This window comes from Bombina bombina, chromosome 1 (genome assembly GCF_027579735.1).
Source record: "Bombina bombina isolate aBomBom1 chromosome 1, aBomBom1.pri, whole genome shotgun sequence".
Taxonomy (NCBI): Eukaryota; Metazoa; Chordata; class Amphibia; order Anura; family Bombinatoridae; genus Bombina; species Bombina bombina.
The window spans coordinates 1,501,118,274-1,501,139,309 of NC_069499.1; the positions used below are offsets into that span (position 1 = coordinate 1,501,118,274).

General features: G+C 39.5%; 1 protein-coding gene across 3 annotated transcripts in view; it reads left to right on the forward strand.

Annotated features, from left to right (window-relative positions):
- Positions 1-21,036, forward strand: part of PRKCA (protein kinase C alpha) — an 897,250-nt gene that overhangs the window by 199,977 nt on the left and 676,237 nt on the right. The gene's annotated exons all lie outside the window — the stretch shown is intronic.

Consider the following 21,036-nt stretch of genomic DNA (forward strand, 5'->3'; position numbering starts at 1 on the left):
TCTTCTGCTAGAAGAGTTTCTGAATTATCTGCTCTTTCGTGTGAGTCTCCTTTTCTGATTTTTCATCAGGATAAGGCGGTGTTGCGAACTTCTTTTGAATTTTTACCTAAAGTTGTGAATTCCAACAACATTAGTAGAGAAATTGTGGTTCCTTCATTATGTCCTAATCCTAAGAATTCTAAGGAGAAATCATTGCATTCTTTGGATGTTGTTAGAGCTTTGAAATATTATGTTGAAGCTACGAAATCTTTCCGTAAGACTTCTAGTCTATTTGTTATCTTTTCCGGTTCTAGGAAAGGCCAGAAAGCTTCTGCCATTTCTTTGGCATCTTGGTTGAAATCTTTAATTCATCTTGCCTATGTTGAGTCGGGTAAAATTCCGCCTCAAAGAATTACAGCTCATTCTACTAGGTCAGTTTCTACTTCCTGGGCGTTTAGGAATGAAGCTTCGGTTGACCAGATCTGCAAAGCAGCAACTTGGTCCTCTTTGCATACTTTTACTAAATTCTACCATTTTGATGTATTTTCTTCTTCTGAAGCAGTTTTTGGTAGAAAAGTTCTTCAGGCAGCGGTTTCAGTTTGAATCTTCTGCTTATGTTTTTTGTTAAACTTTATTTTGGGTGTGGATTATTTTCAGCAGGAATTGGCTGTCTTTATTTTATCCCTCCCTCTCTAGTGACTCTTGTGTGGAAAGATCCACATCTTGGGTAGTCATTATCCCATACGTCACTAGCTCATGGACTCTTGTTAATTACATGAAAGAAAACATAATTTATGTAAGAACTTACCTGATAAATTCATTTCTTTCATATTAACAAGAGTCCATGAGGCCCACCCTTTTTTGTGGTGGTTATGATTTTTTTGTATAAAGCACAATTATTCCAATTCCTTATTTTATATGCTTCGCACTTTTTTTCTTATCACCCCACTTCTTGGCTATTCGTTAAACTGATTTGTGGGTGTGGTGAGGGGTGTATTTATAGGCATTTTAAGGTTTGGGAAACTTTGCCCCTCCTGGTAGGAATGTATATCCCATACGTCACTAGCTCATGGACTCTTGTTAATATGAAAGAAATGAATTTATCAGGTAAGTTCTTACATAAATTATGTTTTATTGGTTGCGAATCCAAGGACTACTCATGGAGTAGGGTTAGAATTCCTAGGATTTTATCTTTTCTGCAAGAAGGTTTGGAGAAAGGGTTGTCAGCAAGCTCCTTAAAGGGACAGTTTTCTGCTTTATCTATTTTGCTACACAAGCGTCTGGCAGATGTTCTGGATGTTCAATCTTTTTGTGAGGACTAGAATCAGGCCTGTGTTTAGACCAATTGCGCCTCCTTGGAGTTTGAATTTAGTTCTTAATGTTCTTCAAGGGATTCCGTTTGAGCCTATGCATTCCATAGATATTAAGTTGTTATCTTGGTTTTATTTTTGGTTGCTATTTCTTCTGCTCGCAGAGTTTGAGCTTTCGGCATTACAATGTGATGCTCCTTACCTTATTTTTCATTCCGATAAGGTAGTGTTCCGTACCAAACCTGGTTTTCTTCCTAAGGTTGTTTCCAACTAAAATATTAATCAGGAAATTATTGTTCCTTCATTGTGTCCTAATCCTTCTTCTAAGAAGGGGAGTCTGTTACATAATTTGGACGTAGGCCGTGCCCTGAAGTTTTACTTGCAGGAAACTAAGGAATTTCGTCAGTCATATTCATTATTTGTTGTCTTTTTTGGGAAACGTAGGGGTCAGAAAGCTATGCCTACCTCTCTCTTTCTTTTTGGCTAAAGAGTATCATCCGTTTTGCATATGAGACTGCTGGACAGCAGCCTCCTGTACGAATTACGGTTCATTCCACTAGGGCTGTGGCTTCCTCATGGGCATTTAAAAATGAAGCTTCTGTTGAATAGATTTGCAAGGCTGCAACTTGGTCGTCTCTTCACATTTTTTCCAAATTTGATACTTTTGCATCGTCCGAGGCTGTTTTTGGGAGAAAGGTTCTTCAAGCAGTAGTGCCTTCCATTTAGGTTCCTGTCTTGTCCCTTTCCTCCGTGGACTCGTCATATCTTGTAAAAGAAAAGGAAATTTATGCTTACCTGATAAATTTATTTATTTTACGATATGACGAGTCCACGGCCCACCCTGTCCTTTTCTAAGACAGGTCTTTATTTTTGTTAAACTTCAGTCACCTCTGCACCTTGGCTTTTCCTTTCTCTTCCTAACTTCGGTTGAATGAATGGAGTGGGAGGGAAGAGAGGAGCTATATATACAGCTCTGCTGTGGTGCTCTTTGCCTCCTCCTGCTGACCAGGAGGCGATATTCCCATAAGTAAGGATGAAATCCGTGGACTCGTCATATCGTAAAAGAAATAAATTTATCAGGTAAGCATAAATTTCCTTTTTTTTCTTCTTTAATGATTCCGATAGAGCATGCAATATAGGCAATATTATAATAATTTACTCCTATTATCAATTTTTTTTCATTATCTTGATATCTTTATTTGAAAATTATGAATGTAAATCTTAGCAGCCAGCACATTTTAGGTTCAGAACCATGGATAGCGCTTATTAGAGGCTGACATTTACCCACCAATAAGCAAGCATAACCCAGGTTCTCAACCAAAAATGGGCCGGCTCCTATGCATCACATTCCTGCTTTTAAAATAAAGATAGCAAGAGAACGAAGACAAATTGATAATAGGAGTAAATTAGAAAGTTGCTTAAAATTGCATGCTCTATCAGAATCATGAAAGAAAAAAAAATGTGTGTTTAGTCTCCCTTTAAGCTTTACATTCCTGACTTTTAAATAAAGATAGCAAGAGAATGAAGAAACATCGATAATAGGATTAAATTAGGAAGTTGCATGCTCTATCTGAATCATTACATACAAAAATTGGGTTTAATGTTCCTTTAATTTCATTCTTTTTGTATCCTCTGTTGAAAAAGGTACCTAGGTAGGCTCCAATAGAAGTAAATTGTAAAGATATTAAAAAATTGTATAATCTATCTGAATCATGAATGAGAAAAACTTTGGGTTTCAACCCTCATTTGAAATGGTTGATCACTATGAAACCTGAAAATGACTGCAAAGATTTTAAAACAATGCAAGTCTTTTACGAATTCTCTCTTCTACAGTGGCTAATTAGGAACAGCTGTACCCAACCTTGTGTCCATACTAAGCAACCACTGTGCATCATGTTGCTAGATTACTGGAATGCATTTCAAATGCTTTGAAGTGCAGTTTTCAGTTAAATTTTTGGAAGAAAAAAAAAAAAGCAATGTAAGTGCAAAGTTTTTTGATTGTACATATTTAAACCTTTTATAGGGAATTATATTTTGATGTTAAAGGGATAGTAACATTTTTAATTTTGCATGGTTAAAACTGTCTTTTTTTTGCCTGTAGTTTAACCCTGAAAATTGTAGTGTTTCCTCTACCCCAGAGAGGCTGGCATGCAGAATCCTGACACTCCTACATCATGCACAGTGATTAGTTTATATGTGGAAGATCTTGTTTATATCTCCTACCTAATCGCAGCAAAGGAAGTAAAATAAACAACATTCAGTAGGCTTTTCAGGGTGTGTGCTGAATCTGCAAAACAATGCTTATGATATAAACAAAGATATTTGTTTTTTTATATAGTTCTTTTGTAATGCATCAAATTTCTGATGCATTAGTTAGAAAAATAAAGAAAAGGCTTTACTGTCCTTTTAATGTACACCTATTCATTGTGAAGAGCTAAGAGTCAATGCAAAATAGCACTGATGGGGCATCTCTTTTGTTAGGAAAATCAGGTTTCTTCTTATTTAATATTTTCTCCCTAGAAACATTACTTTTCTGTCAAATATTATGACTTTTTTTTTTCTAGACTCAGGTGAATTATTTTTTTTTTCTTACTAATTTTAGTTTCCTTTTATTTGCCTGCCCCTGTGTCACATGACAGCTGTCAGCCAATACGTGTATGAGCTGTAAATACTTGCACATGCCATGTCTACATAAAAAGACAGTGCCCACTATTTCAAGAATAAGCAACTGTCATTTTGTTACTAGCTCTTTTACAGACAATATGAAATCTGATAAAACTGTAAAGTGTTATGAATAAAATGTTATACATTGTTGCAAACACTGTTGCAATATAGCGCTCCAGACACATTCACTTTCCTGAGAATATCTAGACATGTTATTCAACAAAGTATACCAAGACAACAAAGTCATTTTAAGAGAAGTAAAACAGTTTTCTAACATTGCATTATCTGTCTAAATAATAATATTTTAATATTGGCTTTCTCCAACATAGGTGTGTCCGGTCCACGGCGTCATCCTTACTTGTGGGATATTCTCTTCCCCAACAGGAAATGGCAAAGAGCCCAGCAAAGCTGGTCACATGATCCCTCCTAGGCTCCGCCTACCCCAGTCATTCTCTTTGCCGTTGTACAGGCAACATCTCCACGGAGATGGCTTAGAGTTTTTTAGTGTTTAACTTTTGCTTCTTCTGAGGCTATTTTTGGGAGAAAGGTTTTGCAAGCCGTGGTGCCTTCCATTTAGGTGACCTGATTTGCTCCCTCCCTTCATCCGTGTCCTAAAGCTTTGGTATTGGTTCCCACAAGTAAGGATGACGCCGTGGACCGGACACACCTATGTTGGAGAAAACAGAATTTATGTTTACCTGATAAATTACTTTCTCCAACGGTGTGTCCGGTCCACGGCCCGCCCTGGTTTTTTAATCAGGTCTGATAATTTATTTTCTTTAACTACAGTCACCACGGTATCATATGGTTTCTCCTATGCAAATATTCCTCCTTAACGTCGGTCGAATGACTGGGGTAGGCGGAGCCTAGGAGGGATCATGTGACCAGCTTTGCTGGGCTCTTTGCCATTTCCTGTTGGGGAAGAGAATATCCCACAAGTAAGGATGACGCCGTGGACCGGACACACCGTTGGAGAAAGTAATTTATCAGGTAAACATAAATTCTGTTTTTATTTCATTCTAAAAGCCAGACTAATTGGAAGCTTTGAAAGTATCAGTGTTTTGTACTGTCTAGTTCCTAATTGATTTTTTTTCCCATCAGAATAAGACTTCGCATCTCTTCTGGAGGTATCTAACTTTTTAACTAATTCTGAAATTTATTGTTCCATAATTCTGTTTTACTGCAACGAATGTCCAGTTCTGATTCATAGGTTTGATGCAGTCATAGCCTGTATATGTTTATTTAGAAGCTACTAGATATAGAAGTTAATTGCTCTTTTTGTTTATGCTGTTACTAGGATAGAACTGTTCTGCTTGTGTGGATTCGCTTGTAGACTCGGTGGGGTCTAATTCCACTACAGTGAAACTTCAATTAAAATGTGTTGCAAGGAAACCATATTGTCGTTCTTGAAAATGTCCTTTTTTTTTCAATTTTAAAAGGACATTTTACTCAAAATGTTATTTCCCATATATTTTGCCTGCATTTCTTGTAATTTATTTTGTACCAAAGAGGGCTTTAAAGTGAATGTAAATTTTGATGATAAAGTTCCCGGTTTTTAAAAATAAAATTAAAAACAGGGACACTTTCTGATTCAACGCTGTGATTGGAGGAAGCCGGATTCCTCATTTTTAGACCCAGGAAGAGGGTTTGCAACGGGTGGAGGAAGCTGGAGCTGCTGTGAAGATTAAAAGGTATGTTTTTTTTCACAACAGGAGTGAAATGTAAATTTTGGATGAATTAAAATGCCCCTGTTTTTAATTGAATTTTTAAAAACCGGGCACTTTAGCATCAAAAGTTACGTTCACTTTAATTCATCAAAATTTACATTTCACTCGTGTTGTGAAAAAAAACTTACCTTTTAATCTTGACAGCCGCTGCATTGCTTCCTCCGCCCGTCGCAAAGCCTCTTCCTGGGTCGAAAATGAGGAATCCAGCTTCCTCCAATCACAGCGTTGAATCAGACACTGATTCCCCTGGGGGGAAGCCATGATTGGAGGATGACCGATCCGTCATTTCTGACATAGAAAGAGTCTTGCGATGACCGGGGGAAGCTGGAGCGGCTGTCAAGATTAAAAGGTAAGTATTTTCACAACACGAGTGAAATGTAAATTTTGATGAATTAAAGTGCCCGTTTTTAATTGAATTTTTAAAAACCGGGCACTTTATCATCAAAATTTACATTCACGCGTTTCTTCAGTATGATAAGTTCGCTAACTTTATAGCAGATCGCTGTTATAAGCAAACTGAGCTGATTTAAAATCAGATTGCCTTAACCCAAGTCATTTGTCAACTTATTGATTTAAAATCAGTTGGCCAAATAAAACAGACCTCTGCAGAGTTTTAGCTTCCTAATTAGCAAACTGAAACCGCAGGACTACTCATAAGTGCATGTCAGAAGAGATGTTTTCAGGAAACTAAATGATTGTTTTGCTCTACTCAATTCCAGTATCTCTAAATTCCTTGTCTAGCAGGGTTCTTCATTTCATCTCGTGTCCCCCCCATAACAGCACAGCTACATCTGTTTTTTATATGACAGTTTAGGCTCGCCAGTATGGCTGATCTGTCTTAGTAGTCATTTAGAGGTCTCGTATTTATGTATCTATTTCTCCAACATAGGTGTGTCCGGTCCACGGCGTCATCCTTACTTGTGGGATATTCTCTTCCCCAACAGGAAATGGCAAAGAGCCCAGCAAAGCTGGTCACATGATCCCTCCTAGGCTCCGCCTACCCCAGTCATTCTCTTTGCCGTTGTACAGGCAACATCTCCACGGAGATGGCTTAGAGTTTTTTAGTGTTTAACTGTAGTTTTTATTATTCAATCAAGAGTTTGTTATTTTGAAATAGTGCTGGCATGTACTATTTACTCAGAAACAGAAAAGAGATGAAGATTTCTGTTTGTATGAGGAAAATGATTTTAGCAACCGTCACTAAAATCCATGGCTGTTCCACACAGGACTGTTGAGAGCAATTAACTTCAGTTGGGGGAACAGTGAGCAGTCTCTTGCTGCTTGAGGTATGACACATTCTAACAAGACGATGTAATGCTGGAAGCTGTCATTTTCCCTATGGGATCCGGTAAGCCATGTTTATTACGATCGTAAATAAGGGCTTCACAAGGGCTTATTAAGACTGTAGACTTTTTCTGGGCTAAATCGATTCATTATTAACACATATTTAGCCTTGAGGAATCATTTTATCTGGGTATTTTGATATAATAATATCGGCAGGCACTGTTTTAGACACCTTATTCTTTAGGGGCTTTCCCAAAGCATAGGCAGAGCCTCATTTTCGCGCCGGTGTGGCGCACTTGTTTTTGAGAGGCATGGCATGCAGTCGCATGTGAGAGGAGCTCTGATACTTAGAAAAGACTTTCTGAAGGCGTCATTTGGTATCGTATTCCCCTTTGGGCTTGGTTGGGTCTCAGCAAAGCAGATACCAGGGACTGTAAAGGGGTTAAAGTTCAAAACGGCTCCGGTTCCGTTATTTTAAGGGTTAAAGCTTCCAAATTTGGTGTGCAATACTTTTAAGGCTTTAAGACACTGTGGTGAAAATTTGGTGAATTTTGAACAATTCCTTCATGTTTTTTCGCAATTGCAGTAATAAAGTGTGTTCAGTTTAAAATTTAAAGTGACAGTAACGGTTTTATTTTAAAACGTTTTTTGTACTTTGTTATCAAGTTTATGCCTGTTTAACATGTCTGAACTACCAGATAGACTGTGTTCTGAATGTGGGGAAGCCAGAATTCCTATTCATTTAAATAAATGTGATTTATGTGACAATGACAATGATGCCCAAGATGATTCCTCAAGTGAGGGGAGTAAGCATGGTACTGCATCATTCCCTCCTTCGTCTACACGAGTCTTGCCCACTCAGGAGGCCCCTAGTACATCTAGCGCGCCAATACTCCTTACTATGCAACAATTAACGGCTGTAATGGATAATTCTGTCAAAAACATTTTAGCCAAAATGAACACTTATCAGCGTAAGCGCGACTGCTCTGTTTTAGATACTGAAGAGCATGACGACGCTGATAATAATATTTCTGAAGGGCCCCTAACCCAGTCTGATGGGGCCAGGGAGGTTTTGTCTGAGGGAGAAATTACTGATTCAGGGAACATTTCTCAACAAGCTGAACCTGATGTGATTGCATTTAAATTTAAGTTGGAACATCTCCGCATTCTGCTTAAGGAGGTATTATCCACTCTGGATGATTGTGACAAGTTGGTCATCCCAGAGAAACTATGTAAAATGGACAAGTTCCTAGAGGTGCCGGGGCTCCCAGAAGCTTTTCCTATACCCAAGCGGGTGGCGGACATTGTTAATAAAGAATGGGAAAGGCCCGGTATTCCTTTCGTCCCTCCCCCCATATTTAAAAAATTGTTTCCTATGGTCGACCCCAGAAAGGACTTATGGCAGACAGTCCCCAAGGTCGAGGGAGCGGTTTCCACTTTAAACAAACGCACCACTATACCCATAGAGGATAGTTGTGCTTTCAAAGATCCTATGGATAAAAAATTAGAAGGTTTGCTTAAAAAGATGTTTGTTCAGCAGGGTTACCTTCTACAACCAATTTCATGCATTGTCCCTGTCGCTACAGCCGCATGTTTCTGGTTCGATGAGCTGATAAAGGCGGTCGATAGTGATTCTCCTCCTTATGAGGAGATTATGGACAGAATCAATGCTCTCAAATTGGCTAATTCTTTCACCCTAGACGCCACTTTGCAATTGGCTAGGTTAGCGGCTAAGAATTCTGGGTTTGCTATTGTGGCGCGCAGAGCGCTTTGGTTGAAATCTTGGTCGGCTGATGCGTCTTCCAAGAACAAGCTACTTAACATTCCTTTCAAGGGGAAAACGCTGTTTGGCCCTGACTTGAAAGAGATTATCTCTGATATCACTGGGGGTAAGGGCCACGCCCTTCCTCAGGATCGGCCTTTCAAGGCAAAAAATAAACCTAATTTTCGTCCCTTTCGTAGAAACGGACCAGCCCAAAGTGCTACGTCCTCTAAGCAAGAGGGTAATACTTCTCAAGCCAAGCCAGCTTGGAGACCAATGCAAGGCTGGAACAAGGGAAAGCAGGCCAAGAAACCTGCCACTGCTACCAAGACAGCATGAAATGTTGGCCCCCGATCCGGGACCGGATCTGGTGGGGGGCAGACTCTCTCTCTTCGCTCAGGCTTGGGCAAGAGATGTTCTGGATCCTTGGGCGCTAGAAATAGTCTCCCAAGGTTATCTTCTGGAATTCAAGGGACTTCCCCCAAGGGGGAGGTTCCACAGGTCTCTGTTGTCTTCAGACCACATAAAAAGACAGGCATTCTTACATTGTGTAGAAGACCTGTTAAAAATGGGAGTGATTCATCCTGTTCCATTAAGAGAACAAGGGATGGGGTTCTACTCCAATCTGTTCATAGTTCCCAAAAAAGAGGGAACGTTCAGACCAATCTTAGATCTCAAGATCTTAAACAAGTTTCTCAAGGTTCCATCGTTCAAGATGGAAACCATTCAAACTATTCTTCCTTCCATCCAGGAAGGTCAATTCATGACCACGGTGGATTTAAAGGATGCGTATCTACATATTCCTATCCACAAGGAACATCATCGGTTCCTGAGGTTCGCATTCCTGGACAAACATTACCAGTTCGTGGCGCTTCCTTTCGGATTAGCCACTGCTCCAAGGATTTTCACAAAGGTACTAGGGTCCCTTCTAGCTGTGCTAAGACCAAGGGGCATTGCTGTAGTACCTTACTTGGACGACATTCTGATTCAAGCGTCGTCCCTTCCTCAAGCAAAGGCTCACACGGACATTGTCCTGGCCTTTCTCAGATCTCACGGATGGAAAGTGAACGTGGAAAAGAGTTCTCTATCTCCGTCAACAAGGGTTCCCTTCTTGGGAACAATAATAGACTCCTTAGAAATGAGGATTTTTCTGACAGAGGTCAGAAAAACAAAACTTCTAGACTCTTGTCGGATACTTCATTCCGTTCCTCTTCCTTCCATAGCTCAGTGCATGGAAGTGATCGGGTTGATGGTAGCGGCAATGGACATAGTTCCTTTTGCGTGCATTCATCTAAGACCATTACAACTGTGCATGCTCAGTCAGTGGAATGGGGACTATACAGACTTGTCTCCGAAGATACAAGTAAATCAGAGGACCAGAGACTCACTCCGTTGGTGGCTGTCCCTGGACAACCTGTCACGAGGGATGACATTCCGCAGACCAGAGTGGGTCATTGTCACGACCGACGCCAGTCTGATGGGCTGGGGCGCGGTCTGGGGATCCCTGAAAGCTCAGGGTCTTTGGTCTCGGGAAGAATCTCTGTTACCGATAAATATTCTGGAACTGAGAGCGATATTCAATGCTCTCAAGGCTTGGCCTCAGCTAGCGAGGGCCAAGTTCATACGGTTTCAATCAGACAACATGACAACTGTTGCGTACATCAACCATCAGGGGGGAACAAGGAGTTCCCTGGCGATGGAAGAAGTGACCAAAATCATTCTATGGGCGGAGTCTCACTCCTGCCACCTGTCTGCTATCCACATCCCAGGAGTGGAAAATTGGGAAGCGGATTTTCTGAGTCGTCAGACTTTGCATCCGGGGGAGTGGGAACTCCATCCGGAAATCTTTGCCCAAGTCACTCAGCTGTGGGGCATTCCAGACATGGATCTGATGGCCTCTCGTCAGAACTTCAAAGTTCCTTGCTACGGGTCCAGATCCAGGGATCCCAAGGCGGCTCTAGTGGATGCACTAGTAGCACCTTGGACCTTCAAACTAGCTTATGTGTTCCCGCCGTTTCCTCTCATCCCCAGGCTGGTAGCCAGGATCAATCAGGAGAGGGCGTCGGTGATCTTGATAGCTCCTGCGTGGCCACGCAGGACTTGGTATGCAGATCTGGTGAATATGTCATCGGCTCCACCTTGGAAGCTACCTTTGAGACGAGACCTTCTTGTTCAGGGTCCGTTCGAACATCCGAATCTGGTTTCGCTCCAGCTGACTGCTTGGAGATTGAACGCTTGATCTTATCGAAGCGAGGGTTCTCAGATTCTGTTATCGATACTCTTGTTCAGGCCAGAAAGCCTGTAACTAGAAAGATTTACCACAAAATTTGGAAAAAATATATCTGTTGGTGTGAATCTAAAGGATTCCCTTGGGACAAGGTTAAGATTCCTAGGATTCTATCCTTCCTTCAAGAAGGATTGGAAAAAGGATTATCTGCAAGTTCCCTGAAGGGACAGATTTCTGCCTTGTCTGTGTTACTTCACAAAAAGCTGGCCGCTGTGCCAGATGTTCAAGCCTTTGTTCAGGCTCTGGTTAGAATTAAGCCTGTTTACAAACCTTTGACTCCTCCTTGGAGTCTCAATTTAGTTCTTTCAGTTCTTCAGGGGGTTCCGTTTGAACCCTTGCATTCCGTTGATATTAAGTTATTATCTTGGAAAGTTTTGTTTTTAGTTGCAATTTCTTCTGCTAGAAGAGTTTCAGAATTATCTGCTCTGCAGTGTTCTCCTCCTTATCTGGTGTTCCATGCAGATAAGGTGGTTTTACGTACTAAACCTGGTTTTCTTCCAAAAGTTGTTTCTAACAAAAACATTAACCAGGAGATTATCGTACCTTCTCTGTGTCCGAAACCAGTTTCAAAGAAGGAACGTTTGTTGCACAATTTGGATGTTGTTCGCGCTCTAAAATTCTATTTAGATGCTACAAAGGATTTTAGACAAACATCTTCCTTGTTTGTTGTTTATTCCGGTAAAAGGAGAGGTCAAAAAGCAACTTCTACCTCTCTCTCTTTTTGGATTAAAAGCATCATCAGATTGGCTTACGAGACTGCCGGACGGCAGCCTCCCGAAAGAATCACAGCTCATTCCACTAGGGCTGTGGCTTCCACATGGGCCTTCAAGAACGAGGCTTCTGTTGATCAGATATGTAGGGCAGCGACTTGGTCTTCACTGCACACTTTTACCAAATTTTACAAGTTTGATACTTTTGCTTCTTCTGAGGCTATTTTTGGGAGAAAGGTTTTGCAAGCCGTGGTGCCTTCCATTTAGGTGACCTGATTTGCTCCCTCCCTTCATCCGTGTCCTAAAGCTTTGGTATTGGTTCCCACAAGTAAGGATGACGCCGTGGACCGGACACACCTATGTTGGAGAAAACAGAATTTATGTTTACCTGATAAATTACTTTCTCCAACGGTGTGTCCGGTCCACGGCCCGCCCTGGTTTTTTTAATCAGGTCTGATATTTTATTTTCTTTAACTACAGTCACCACGGTACCATATGGTTTCTCCTATGCAAATATTCCTCCTTAACGTCGGTCGAATGACTGGGGTAGGCGGAGCCTAGGAGGGATCATGTGACCAGCTTTGCTGGGCTCTTTGCCATTTCCTGTTGGGGAAGAGAATATCCCACAAGTAAGGATGACGCCGTGGACCGGACACACCGTTGGAGAAAGTAATTTATCAGGTAAACATAAATTCTGTTTTTGCACTAATGACCATTGCTAACTAGCTATATGCTTAAAGGGACAGTTAATTCAAAATTAAACTTTAATAATTCAGGTAAAGTGTGCCATTTTAAACAACTTTCAAATTTACTCCTATTATCAAATTTCCTTTCTTCGCTTGGTATCCTTTGTTGAAAAGCATACCTAGGTAGACTCAGGAGCTGCTAATTGGTTGCAGCAACGATCCCTTTCTAAGGCTGTTCATTTGCTCAACAATTTTAACTGTCTAACCTGTTTTTAGATAGGGATATCCTTTTTAAATCTGAATTGAAAAAACACCGTTATTTCTGAATTGTTACTGTTCACTTTTAACTTTACTGTTAATTTAATAGCAAATCCTGCTGCAAGTCACTGCTCATTGTCCCTGTCTTTTCTTAATTCAAAGTACACAAGGCTCTTTTTTATCTAAATAAATATTGCTATACATAATTTGTCTCCTTATCTTGTGGCTTAAAAGGACATTAAACACTTTGAGATGGTAATATATAATGATAAATTGTATATAGAAAAAATCCCTCTGCAATACTCTTATTGTTTATTTTGTCCCCTTTTACTGTAATTTCATTTTGAAATTGTGAGCTTTTCAGTTCCTGTTAGAAATGGAAGTGCAGAACACTGTTATATTCCACACAGCCATTGGCTGCACACTCTATTGACCTATTTATAACTGTCCCTAATTGGCCACAGCAGAGAAGGTAACCTAAGTTACAACATGGCTGCTCCCATTGTTTTATAGCCACTAAGGCCTAGATTTAGAGTTTGGCGGTAGCCGTGAAAACCAGCGTTAGAGGCTCCTAACGCTGGTTTTAGGCTACCGCCGGTATTTGGAGTCAGTCAGAAAAGGGTCTAACGCTCACTTTGCAGCCGCGACTTTTCCATACCGCAGATCCCCTTACGTCAATTGCATATCCTATCTTTTCAATGGGATCTTTCTAACTCCGGTATTTAGAGTCGTTTCTGAAGTGAGCGCTAGAATTCTAACGACAAAACTCCAGCCGCAGAAAAAAGTCAGTAGTTAAGAGCTTTCTGGGCTAACGCCGGTTTATAAAGCTCTTAACTACTGTGCTCTAAAGTACACTAACACACATAAACTACCTATGTACCCCTAAACCGAGGTCCCCCCACATCGCCGCCACTCGATTAAAATTTTTTAACCCCTAATCTGCCGACCGCCACCTACGTTATACTTATGTACCCCTAATCTGCTGCCCCTAACACCGCCGACCCCTATATTATATTTATTAACCCCTAACCTGCCCCCCACAACGTCGCCGCCAGCTACCTACAATAATTAACCCCTAATCTGCCGACCGCCACCTACGTTATACTTATGTACCCCTAATCTGCTGCCCCTAACACCGCCGACCCCTATATTATATTTATTAACCCCTAATCTGCCCCCCACAACGTCGCCTCCACCTGCCTACACTTATTAACCCCTAATCTGCCGGGCGGACCGCACCGCTATTATAATAAAGTTATTAACCCCTAATCCGCCTCACTCCGGCCTCAATAACCCTATAATAAATAGTATTAACCCCTAATCTGCCCTCCCTAACATCGCCGACACCTAACTTCAAACATTAACCCCTAATCTGCCGCTCACCACTATTCTAATAAATGTATTAACCCCTAAAGCTAAGTCTAACACTAACTAACACGTTCATTAACGAAATTAATTAACTCTTCTTAAATAAATTATTTCTATTTAAAGCTAAATACTTACCTGTAAAATAAACCCTAATATAGCTACAATATAAATTATAATTATATTATAGCTATTTTAGGATTAATATTTATTTTACAGGTAACTTTGTATTTATTTTAACCAGGTACAACAGCTATTAAATAGTTAAGAACTATTTAATAGCTAAAATAGTTAAAATAATTACAAAATTACCTGTAAAATAAATCCTAACCTAAGTTACAATTAAACCTAACACTACACTATCAATAAATAAATTAAATAAAATACCTACAATTACCTACAATTAAACCTAACATTACACTATCAATAAATTAATTAAATACAATGCCTACAAATAAATACAATTAAATAAACTAACTAAAGTACAAAAAATAAAAAAGAACTAAGTTACAAAAAATAAAAAAATATTTACAAACATTAGAAAAAAATTACAACAATTTTAAAACTAATTACACCTACTCTAAGCCCCCTAATAAAATAACAAAGACCCCCAAAATAAAAAAATGCCCTACTATATTCTAAATTACAGAAGTTCAAAGCTCTTTTACCTTACCAGCCCTGAACAGGGCCCTTTGCGGGGCATGCCCCAAAGAATTCAGCTCTTTTGCCTGTAAAAAACCCCACATACAATACCCCCCCAACATTACAACCCACCACCCACATACCCCTAATCTAACCCAAACCCCCCTTAAATAAACCTAACACTAAGCCCCTGAAGATCTTCCTACCTTATCTTCACCATACCAGGTTCACCGATCGATCCAGAAGAGCTCCTCCGATGTCTTGATCCAAGCCCAAGCAGGGGGCTGAAGAGGTCCTTGATCTGGCTGAAGTCTTCATCCAAGCGGGAGCTGAAGAGGTCCATGATCCGGCTGAAGTCTTCTATCAACGGCATCTTCAATCTTCTTTCTTCAGGATCCGTGTTCATCCCGCCGACGCGGAACATCCATCTTCACCAACGACTTCCCGACGAATGATGGTTCCTTTAAGGGACGTCATCCAAGATGGTGTCCCTCGAATTCCGATTGGCTGATAGGATTCTATCAGCCAATCGGAATTAAGGTAGGAATATTCTGATTGTCAAACAAGGAACCCCGAGGGGAACAGAGAGCGGGGTGCGCTAAGTGGACCAAACTATCGAGATTGTACACAAACCATATGGCTCCCGTGAAGTCGGGCGGAAATTTAAAGGCAGTGTGAAGCAAAAAGGTGGAAGCAGCAAAGCTCCTCTGGTCCTCGGAGTGAAGATTTCTGAAAATTAAAAGTGAAAAAGAGGGCGCCACATAGCGTGATACTGTTGTTACAGGCTCAGAAGGCAAAGTATTCAAAAAGGCTTACCGAAAAGCTCTGCACCGTTCTGTGACCGGTGCTATCAGGCAGACTAACACTCTCAGTGGTTAGCACACTCGGTGGCCTCAGGTGTAATGCAGACAGGTGGATCTCAGCGTTGCTTGATTGAAGTAACTCAACGTCTGTGCAGCATGTATACTACAGACTCCAATGGGTTTTGCAATAAAACACCTCTCCAGGTAGGATTAATGACAATATGAGACAACTTCCGTATGATAAAGTTAAAATCTTTTATGGATTAAAGATTTTAACTTTATCATACGGAAGTTGTCTCATATTCTCATTAATCCTACCTGGAGAGGTGTTTTATTCCAAAACCCATTGGAGTCTGTAGTATACGTGCTGCACAGACGTTGAGTTACTTCAATCAAGCAACGCTGAGATCCACCTGTCTGCATTACACCTGAGGCCACCCAGTGTGCTAACCACTGAGAGTGTTAGTCTGCCTGATAGCACCCGTCACAGAACGGTGCAGAGCTTTTCGGTAAGCCTTTTTGAATACTTTGCCTTCTGAGCCTGTAACAACAGTATTAATTTTAAGGAATATTCTGATTGGCTGATGGAATCAGCCAATCAGAATCAAGTTCAATCCGATTGGCTGATCCGATCAGCCAGTCAGATTGAGCTCGCATTCTATTGTCTGATCGGAACAGCCAATAGAATGCGAGCTCAATCTGATTGGCTGATCGGATCGGCCAATCGGATTGAACTTGATTCTGATTGGCTGATTCCATCAGCCAATCAGAATATTCCTACCTTAATTCCGATTGGCTGATAGAATCCTATCAGCCAATCGGAATTCGAGGGACGCCATCTTGGATGACGTCCCTTAAAGGAACCGTCATTCGTCTGGAAGTCGTCGGTGAAGATGGATGTTCCGCGTCGGCGGGATGAACACGGATCCTGAAGAAAGAAGATTGAAGATGCCGTTGATAGAAGACTTCAGCCGGATCATGGACCTCTTCAGCTCCCGCTTGGATGAAGACTTCAGCTGGATCATGGACCTCTTCAGCCCCCGCTTGGGCTTGGATCAAGACATCGGAGGAGCTCTTCTGGATCGATCAGTGAACCTGGTATGGTGAAGATAAGGTAGGAAAATCTTCAGGGGCTTAGTGTTAGGTTTATTTAAGGGGGGTTTGGGTTAGATTAGGGGTATGTGGGTGGTGGGTTGTAATGTTGGGGGGGGGGTATTGTATGTGTTTTTTTTTTACAGGCAAAAGAGCTGAATTCTTTGGGGCATGCCCCGCAAAGGGCCCTGTTCAGGGCTGGTAAGGTAAAAGAGCTTTGAACTTTTGTAATTTAGAATAGGATAGGGCATTTTTTTATTTTGGGGGTCTTTGTTATTTTATTAGGGGGCTTAGAGTAGGTGTAATTAGTTTAAAATTGTTGTAATTTTTTTCTAATGTTTGTAAATATTTTTTTATTTTTTGTAACTTAGTTCTTTTTTATTTTTTGTACTTTAGTTAGTTTATTTAATTGTATTTATTTGTAGGAATTGTATTTAATTCATTTATTGATAGTGTAGTGTTAGGTTTAATTGTAGGTATTTTATTTAATTTATTTATTGATAGTGTAGTGTTAGGTTTAATTGTAACTTAGGTTAGGATTTATTTTACAGGTAATTTTGTAATTATTTTAACTATTTTAGCTATTAAATAGTTCTTAACTATTTAATAGCTGTTGTACCTGGTTAAAATAAATACAAAGTTACCTGTAAAATAAATATTAATCCTAAAATAGCTATAATATAATTATAATTTATATTGTAGCTATATTAGGGTTTATTTTACAGGTAAGTATTTAGCTTTAAATAGGAATCATTTATTTAATAATAGTTAATTTATTTCGTTAGATTTAAATTATATTTAACTTAGGGGGGTGTTAGTGTTAGGGTTAGACTTAGCTTTAGGGGTTAATACATTTATTAGAATAGCGGTGAGCTCCAGTCGGCAGATTAGGGGTTAATGTTTGAAGTTAGGTGTCGGCGATGTTAGGGAGGGCAGATTAGGGGTTAATACTATTTATTATAGGGTTATTGAGGCCGGAGTGAGGCGGATTAGGGGTTAATACATTATTATAGTAGCGCTCAGGTCCGGTCGGTAGATTAGGGGTTAATAAGTGTAGTTAGGTGGAGGCGACGTTGGGGGCGGCAGATTAGGGGTTAATAAATATAATATAGGGGTCGGCGATGTTAGGGCAGCAGATTAGGGGTACATAGGGATAATGTAGGTGGCGGGGGTGTACGGAGCGGCAGATTAGGGGTTAAAAATAATATGCAGGGGTCAGCGATAGCGGGGGCGGCAGATTAGGGGTTAATAAGTGTAAGGTTAGGGGTGTTTAGACTCGGGGTACATGTTAGAGTGTTAGGTGCAGACGTAGGAAGTGTTTCCCCATATCAAACAATGGGGCTGCGTTAGGAGCTGAACGCTGCTTTTTTGCAGGTGTTAGGTTTTTTTTCAGCTCAAACAGCCCCATTTTTTTCTATGGGGGAATCGTGCACGAGCACGTTTTTGAAGCTGGCCGCGCCCGTAAACAACTCTGGTATCTAGAGTTGCAGTGGCGGTAAATATGCCTGTACGTTCCCTTTTTGGAGCCTAACGCAGCCATTCTGTGAACTCTCAATACCAGAGGTATTTAAAAAGTGTGGCCAGAAAAAAGCCAGCGTTAGCTATGCGGGTCGTTACCGACAAAACTCTAAATCTAGGCGCATAACTTTACACTTACTTTGTCAACATTTAAACAGCTAAAGAAAGTTTAAAAAATACATCTACATGTTATTCTCAGACTAATCTTTTCTTTGAATGCAGCATTCTATCTAGCATTTATTTAGTGTTCAATGTCCCTTTAAGCTATTTGACAGCTCATTGTGCTAATTATTTTTGCTACTTGTTTGCAGATCTATGTATATTTTTGTTATTTACTGCGCTGAGCATAGCTTTGGATTGAAGCTAATTCTCATGCATATGGGATGGCAAACGAAACAGCTCAGCGCTGTCATATTCTTTGCTGCACAGTTATTCATCCTTTTTATACAGAAGACATTGCAAATTCATACTTTGCGATACGCGGTGACTGAGTAGGCTGCTCTCGTGTTAGCCCATCAATGCTTCCTTCAGATAACTGTTATTGAGGCTGTTTCCTTGTCTTGTGCGTAGGCGGGTTTGCTTTAATGCACAGGAACATGTAGGAAAAATTATTTAACCTGTACGTTATTGGTATCATTTGTAAGTTTTGTATTGTTCTGTCATGTTGGACTGTCATATGAAATGTTCTATAAAATAATAAAAGTACAGTGAGCATTGTAAACAGATTTGCAAGTATAATTCTCTCTCCTTGATATAAATATGTCCCTTTTGTTTAATAGTATCAGAACCCATCTAAAGAGACTGACATATAGTTACAAGTTCCAGATGTAATTATAGATGAAAACTCAAAACAAATTTTTTCTTGCATTTTGAATCAGATAATTTTTGTTGCAAAATGCAAACAATAAGTAATCTGAAGGCTACAAATCTCTCACTTGTTTTGCAAGACTATCCTCTCTTTACCCCTCTCTACCCCTCTCCAGTCTTACAATCACATCTTGGCATTTTTACTGTTTTAAACAAAATTCTCAGACAAATTCACTGTTTAGCTGAACAAAATGTATTATTATTTTTATTAAATTGAGTGGTTGTGGGTGGCCTGCACTCTTAATTTAGGTCACTTCTTTTTTCCCTGCAGGCTAAAAAAGTTATTGTGTTTAAAAATCTTGTATTACAGTTTGTCAACATTCAATTTAAAAAGGACATAAAGTACACAAATTGTAATTTTATTTTTTTGTAACTGAAAGGACATTGGCAAATACATTGTAAATTGCATTTTATTTCTTTATTACAGGAGTCCCTTTATTATAAATATGAATGCAAGGTGTCTAAAAATGCTCTATCTCTGTTGTCATTGGGAACATGTGCAGAACTTAACCCTACTGCATATTATCAGATGTTACTCCATAACAGTAAATACAGGAGAATTGCATAATTAACAAATAAATGCATTATAAAAAGATAATGCAGTAGCACTTAGTCTGAGTAGTAAATTTGTCTCTGACACATTTCAGTTATGTCTATTAGTGAACCTCCTGCATCATGTGACAGCCATTATCCAATCACAACTGCATATACGTATAGGCTGTGACTGTGACTTGCACATGCTCAGTAGGAGCTGGTGACTCAAAAAGTGTAAATGTAAAAAGACTGAGCCCATTTTGTTAATGGAAGTAAATTAGAAAGTTGTTTAAAATTGAATGCTCTATTCTGAGTCATTAATGTTTAATTTTGACTTGTGTCCCTTTAAAGGGACAGTCTACTCCAAAATTGTTATTGTTAATAAGATAGATAATCCCTTTATTACCCATTTTCCAGTTTTGCATAACCAACACAGTTATATTATTCCACTTTTTACCTCTCATAAGTTACTCCACGGGCGTGAGCACTATTTTAGCAATATGGCACACATGAACTAACACCCTCTAGCTGTGAAAAACTGTCAAATGTATTGAGATAAGAGGCAGCCTTCAAGAACTTAAAGGCATATGAAACCCATTTTTTTTCTTTCATGATTCAGATAGAGCATTCAATTTTAATCAACTTTCTAATTAACTCCTATTATCAATTTTCTTTGTTCTCTTGGTATCTTTATTTGAAAAAGCAGGAATGTAAGCTTAGGAGCCCTCCCATTTTTAGTTCAGCAACCTGGGTAGTGCTTGCTGATTGGTGGCTACATTTAGCCACCAAGTGTGTGCTTACTAAGGCCCAGAGGCAGGAAATAAGAGACTCTCGATAAATTAAAAAAAAAAAATCTTTAGTTAGACATTGTTTCATTTTTGAAATTTTCTTTTAGGTATCATTTCGTGCTACTTTTTATTTGTGAAACACTGACATTTCAAATATTGGAGTCACAGTGATGGTATTTTAGTATTTCAAATTACAAGAGACAGTGAATATGACTTCACACTAGTCAAGCCTAAATCACATGTTATTTCACTTTGAGAATGACGTCCTACGTGTCAAATATTAAAGCCAAACTCACATTCTCAGTGAAATACTGAAAACCTAAGTAAAAGTAACCGTCACACATTTTTAAGAGTTGTACATATTCTACTATCGGAATTTGAGAATTGACAATGTTTTTTTAGGACACATACAATTGTACTTATATGATTAGCATTGTTTAGAGGCCTTGTTCACTGTAATAAGGCAGAGTTATTAATTTATTATTTTAAAGGGACAGTCATGCTAAAACTAAACTTTCATGATTCAGATAGGGCATGCAATTGTTACAACTTCCCAATTTTATCATCAAATTTGCTTTGTTCTTCTGGTATCTTTTTTTGAAAGCTAAGCCTAGGTATGCTCATATGCTAATTTCTAAGCCCTTGAAGCTCGCCTTTTGTCTTAGTGCATTTTGACAGTTTTTCACAACTAGACTGCGCTAGTTCACAAGTGCCATAAAGGTAATATTGTGCTCATTTCTGTGTAGTTATTTATGAGTCA